Genomic DNA, 6033 nt, shown 5'->3' with positions numbered 1-6033 from the left:
CCCCACCCACCCTCCCGGAAAAGCGGGGCGGGGGGCGCGTTTGGGCAGCGAAGAAAGGAAAAGAGCCGAGCCGAGCCAGGCAGCAGCCGCCACCGCCGCCTCCTCCCTCCTTCCTTCCCTGCCTCCGGCTGGCGGGTTTAACTTTCGCCGCCGCCGCCACCGCTGCGGGGTCGCCAGAAGCCAGCCGTGGATCGGCCAGTGCGGGATCCGTTGCAGCTGTTTCCCCACCACCAGCACCAAAAGTCCGTCCGCAATGCACCCTTCTAAACCAGCGGGGAGGGTGGGTGGGTGGGTGAGTTGGGGGCTGCCTGCTGCCCTCCGCAGCCAGCCGGGAAGAAGGTTGAGCCTGCCCGGGGTGGGGGTGGGGGGTGGGAAGACTTAGAGGATCAGCCGGCTGGATCCAGTCCCCGGGGCTTCCCTCTTCTCCCCCGTTTCTTCTCCTCCCTCCATTCCCGGGGTCGGGAAGGGGGGCGACGAACCGAGCGATAGAGCATCTCGAAGCGAGGGTGGGTGGGAGTTGAATTGATAAGGGGGGGGAGGCTCCGCGATCGATGCTGCTTCCCCCGAATTGGAAGCCTCTGGTGGGAAGCGCAGGCTGGCGAGAGTCCCTCTGGGCATGTGCAGAGCGCCCTTCGCTGCAAGGCTGCCTCTCTGCCCCGCCGTCGTTTCCCCCTCCGTTTCGGACTCCGTCTGGCCCGTTGCCAACACATAGGTAAAAGGGGGACACACGATCCAGTGTCACCTCTCCTCCCCCGATCTTTCCATGCAGGTGGGCGACGAATGCAATCAGGAAATCCTAAAATGCTCAGTCTATGGATCAGTTGCTCTCCAGCCGTGTTTCCCCCTCCCCACGAACGATCTGCAGGGAGGATCTGGACTCCAGACCGCTCGATCCATCCGAAACGAATCGCTTTCCACCCGATTTCATACAGAATTGCAAGCGTTGGAAGGGATCTTTGAGGTCTTCTAGTCCAACCCGCCCCCCAGCAGATTTAGCAGATAGAGGAGCCTTTAGATTATTTGCAAATTCTGGCATAGAATCTAATTGGCTACCGGCCGGATTGAGGGTCCTTTTTAGGATAGAACATGCTTAGACTTTTTTTAAAAAAAATCTTCCATGGGGCAGATTATAGTTTACACAGCAACATCCAAGATTATAATGAGAAACATCATTATCTATCTATTAGAAATAAATGAATACAATGTTTGTATTGTAAAAGCCTTTTGACTCGACCCAGCAACGAGGCACACGAAATGATTTTAAAATCCAGGAAAATGCATCTAAACCAGGGGTCTCCAACCTTGGCAACTTTAAGCCTGGAGTCTAAACCAGCTTTGCCAGCCTTGACAGCTTGAAGATGTATGGCCTTCAACTCCCAGAATTCCCCAGCCAGTGTTGGGAATTCTGGGAGTTGAAGTCCACATATCTTCAAACTTCCCTTGGGAAACACTGGCCTAAGCAATAACTTAAACATACACACCTCTACGTACAAACTAGGCACTACCTACCTACACAACACAACAAACCTGAAGGAAACATTTAAATAAAACACAAGTTTTAAGGAAAGGATGGTTGGAAACAGAACCATTCTCTAATCGATTCAAGGGGGGGGGGATACAAAAAAGGGAAAAAATAATTAAAATGGCTTCAACCACATGATTGGAGTCCTGCTCTTTTCTATATGTGTCAAGTTAGTTGAGAAGTACTGTATTTACAAATATCCAGAGCTTATATCCCTTTAAAAAGGGGGAGGGGCTCCAATTACAGATTAGCAGCCACCATTTTGACTTTTTTGACACCTCCCACTGTGAACACCTGGGATCAGCCTCTAAAAATGGGAGCAGAAAAAGCCTTGTAGCTCAATTACACATTTCTGTCCTGTAGTAATTCAATCTACATTTCTAAATCCCATTATTCTTTGTCTCTAGAGAAAAGGAGCAAATTCACATTAGCAGATGCCTGAAACTGCGGCGAGTTAGGTCTGTTTCTTACCAAACTTTAAAACAGGCAGGAAGCAAACTTGTCCAATGGAAGTTTGCTTGTTTGTTTTATGTAATTTACATGGTCCCTCACCTCAATTGCAGGATTGTGGGTGGCTGATTAAAAAGAAAATTGAAACAATAAGGCTTTTTTTTGGCTTTTTGCGTTTGTGATGGGAATTCCCCCTTGCCCCATTTTTATTTTTGAAGATATTTCGCTGCTCGGGGTCCCTCGTTGTGCTGGGTGGCCGTATAAATTAAATAAATGTATAAAACAGCGACTAACACAAAACAGCAATTTAAATGAGGAACGCTGAACTTGTTATAAGGCCAGTGGATATGATCACTTAATAGTTTCATTTCTCAAAAAGTTGCCAGGAGGCGGGGTGGTGCTGGTAAAGGAGGGATTAGATGACATCATTTTTATTTTTCTCTGGGAAACTATTACCCTTCCACAATGCTCCTGATAAAGTTTCAAAAACAAAGGACCGTAATCTATCTTGCTAAGGGATATTAAAGAACAAAGAATCGTTTTTAAAAGCTGAAAAAAAAACCTCTCTCAATAGTTTGTTGTTATTATTACTGCATTATTATATTTTTGCCCCACCTTCTTTATATAAAATGCTTTGGCCAGTTCAAGACAACAAACATACCTACTATTCTTGCATCCTATTTTACCCACAGCAACAACCCTGTGAGGTGGACTGGGTTGAGAAAGAGGGACAGGCCCAAAGTCCATTCAACTGGCTTTCATGCCTAAAATGGGACTAGAACTCATAATCTCCTGATTGGTCCAAGGTCACCCAACTGGTTTTTATGCCTAAAGTGGGACTAGAACTCCCCGTCTCCTGATGATTGGCCCAAAGTCATCCAGCCAGCTTTAATACCTAAAAAAGGACTAGAACTTACTGTCTCCTAATAACCTGCTGTCTTAAGCACTAGACCAAACCAACTCTTGAGAGTTTTGACTCTGAATATTATTATATTTTGGTGGGGCGGAAGCGGCAGTGAGGAGATAATTTCATAAATGGGGTGCTAATACACAAAAAATGATTTCTTGGTTGCAGATGCATATTGGACGGAGTCCCCTGAAGCTGAATAAATAGGCTGAGGATTATGGGCCTTCGAAACCTGGATCCTAAGGTTCCAAAAGATTTAAAGATAAGCACTGTAGCCCCGCTGTAATGTTGGGTGGTGGTGAAGGGGGAAAACTCACATTTATGTCCGACTTCGTCATAGGCCTCCTTTGAAGGCCAAGCATGCTCTGTACCCAACCTAGCTGGGAGCTGGAGAATTCTGAAATTTCTAGAAAGCTATAAGAATTCTGGGAGCTGAAATCCACACATCTTAAAAATTCCCCAGGTCAAAAAAACACTGCTTTAAACTCTGGTTTTTACAACACTCTGAAGATGAACAAGTAATCCTCCTCTTATGACCACAATCGAGCCCAAAATTTATGTTGCTAAGCGAGACAATTGTTAAGTGAGTCTCGCCCCTTTTTACGATTTTTCCTGCCACGGTGGCTAAGCAACTCAATTCTGTTGTTAAGTTCATAACCCGGTCGTTAAGTGTCTTCACCATTGACTTTGCTCATCAGAAGGTCGCAAAAGGGGTACATGTGACCCCAGGACGCTGCGACTGTCATAAATATGAACCAGTTGCCAAGCGTCCGAATTTTGATCACGTGACTGTGGGGAAGCTATAACAGTCGTAAGTGTGAAAAACCACCCTAAGTCACTTTTTTTGGGTATCATAAATTTGAATGGTCGCTAAATAAATTGTTGCAAGTTGAGGACCACTTGTACTTTAGCCCTCTGCATTGTTATTTTGTTTAGCCAGTGCTGTTTCAGTTCCAAGTTATGTTAGTTGGACATTTCAACGTCTGCTGCGATGGTTCGAGTCATTCCTTTGAGAAGCAGATTAATCTTAGAGACTAATATCTATATAATGTTTCTTCGAGGTATGATAATCGTGCAGTACACATTCCTTTGCACCTGGGTTTATGTACTCATCGCTTCACACAATGGTTATGATGCGCTTAGATATTTTCATCTTCTGTTTTATATGTGTGTGTGTGTGTGTGTGTGTGCGCGTGTGTGTGCGTGATGACCTGGAGTGTAACACAAACGTAACAAAATCCAAAACATAAATAAATAAATGTCCTTTAATGCCACCAACTTGGCCCCACTGTTCAATAATTCTCAGTTGGAGATAAAACTTACTCAAAAATAGTCTTTAAAAGAAAGCAATACAATCTGAACTTAATGAGCAGATAGAGGTGAAATAAAAAAACCCAAAACAAACTACAATGAAGGAAATTCCACAATGGACTGGGATAAGTAATTACCAACTTCAAGGAGATAACAAGGCACAGTCTGTTGGAAAGACGCCATCCAAGATAACAAAATAAAACACACTTTGCTTCTGGCAATGCTGTGTTTTAACCATCTCTCTTATATACTATTCTCCCCAGCTGCAACCAATGAGGGGGATCATGGCCGCTTCCTCTCTCGTAAGCCAGGTTGTTGCCTTCTCCATTCCTCCCTGCCTGTCCTAGGATGCAGAGGGGATGGGCCTGGTTCTTCCTCTGACTGCACACCTGGCCTCTGCCCTTCCCCAGCCTCCTCCACAACATCTGGAGCCACACCTCCACTCCCTTTGGCTGTTCCTCCTCTCCCTCAGATTCCAACTCTACCAAGGGCATGAGTGTGTGTGTGTGTGTGTGTGTGCATTTTTTTTTTTTTTTTTACAGAAGTGAGTATATGTATGTGATGAAATGCTTAAAATGTTCAACCAGGCCTTGTTATTTCGAAGCCCTATTCGGCAACGGACCATATCATTTTGCTTTCCTTATTAAAAATCACTGCACATCCTTTGCTTATCTCCCATCTGTGGTTTTCTTCCTACTTTCCTTGTATTCTGGATCAGGAAGGAGGCAGCTATCAAAGAAGGGGACTAGCTTTTAAAAGTGATGCTTTAACACCCTGTAACATTCCTGGCCTAGCATCTAAAGCATCTAAGCTTACTCAATGGTAACCTAAAACTATCAGGGAATATTACGCTTTGCAAACCATGGGTGAGCTACAGTTCATCCTCTCCTTATGATCACAACTGAGTCCAAAATTCCTGTGGCTAAGCAAGTCACTTTTTCAGTGAGTTTTGCCCCATTTTACAACCTTTTTTGCTATGGTTATTAAGTGGCTTAAATGGGACTGGAGGCTAAAACATACAATTAACAGTTACAGGAACTGGGCCTGGCTAGTCTAGTGAAGAGAAGGACCAGGGGAGACAGGATAGCAGTCTTCCAATATTTGAGGGGCTGCCACAGGGAAGAGGAAGGGGTCAAGCTATTTTCTAAAGCACCCGAAGGCCAGACAAGGAATAATGGATGGAAACTGAACAAGGAGAGATTCAACCTGGAAATAAGGAGAAACTTTCTGACAGTGAGAACAATCAACCAGTGGAACAGAAGTTGCCTTCAGAAGTTGTGGGAGCGCCATCACTTGAGACCGGACTGCCATTTGTCAGAAATGGTGTAGGGTCTCCCTCTTGGGCAGGGGGTTGGACTACTAGATGACCTACAAGGTCCCTTCCAACTCTGATTATCTGTATCTATCTGAAGCTGGCTTCCCCGTTGACTTTGGTTGAATGATCTTTCTGAAATGATTCCTGCTGGCTTAAAAAGCGGGGTCTATATAATCATTCCCAGATTGTATAATGTGGGATGGCACATGGATTTGCCATTCTGATCATTTGAGTGTGTCTGTGTGTATGTGTGTAAACTACAGGTAGTCCTCAACGTACGACCACAATTGAGCCTGACATTTCTGTTGTTAAGTGAGACGTTTGTTAAGTGAGTTTTTCCCTGTTTCCTTCCCTCAGTTAAGATATGGTATTCAGCAGGTTGTGGCAAGTTCTGGAGAACTAGTAGCAGAAATTTTGAGTAGTTCGGAGAACCGGCAAATACCGCCTCTGACTGGAGATTTTACAGTATCCTTCCCCTGCCACGCCTACCAAGCCACGCCCATAGGACCGGTAGTAAAAACTTTTGAA

This window comes from Notechis scutatus, chromosome 8 (genome assembly GCF_049901735.1).
Source record: "Notechis scutatus isolate UNSWTSFEM ecotype Mainland chromosome 8, rNotScu1.2, whole genome shotgun sequence".
In the NCBI taxonomy this organism is placed as follows: domain Eukaryota; kingdom Metazoa; phylum Chordata; class Lepidosauria; order Squamata; family Elapidae; genus Notechis; species Notechis scutatus.
Note: the sequence above shows the minus strand (reverse complement) of the source record.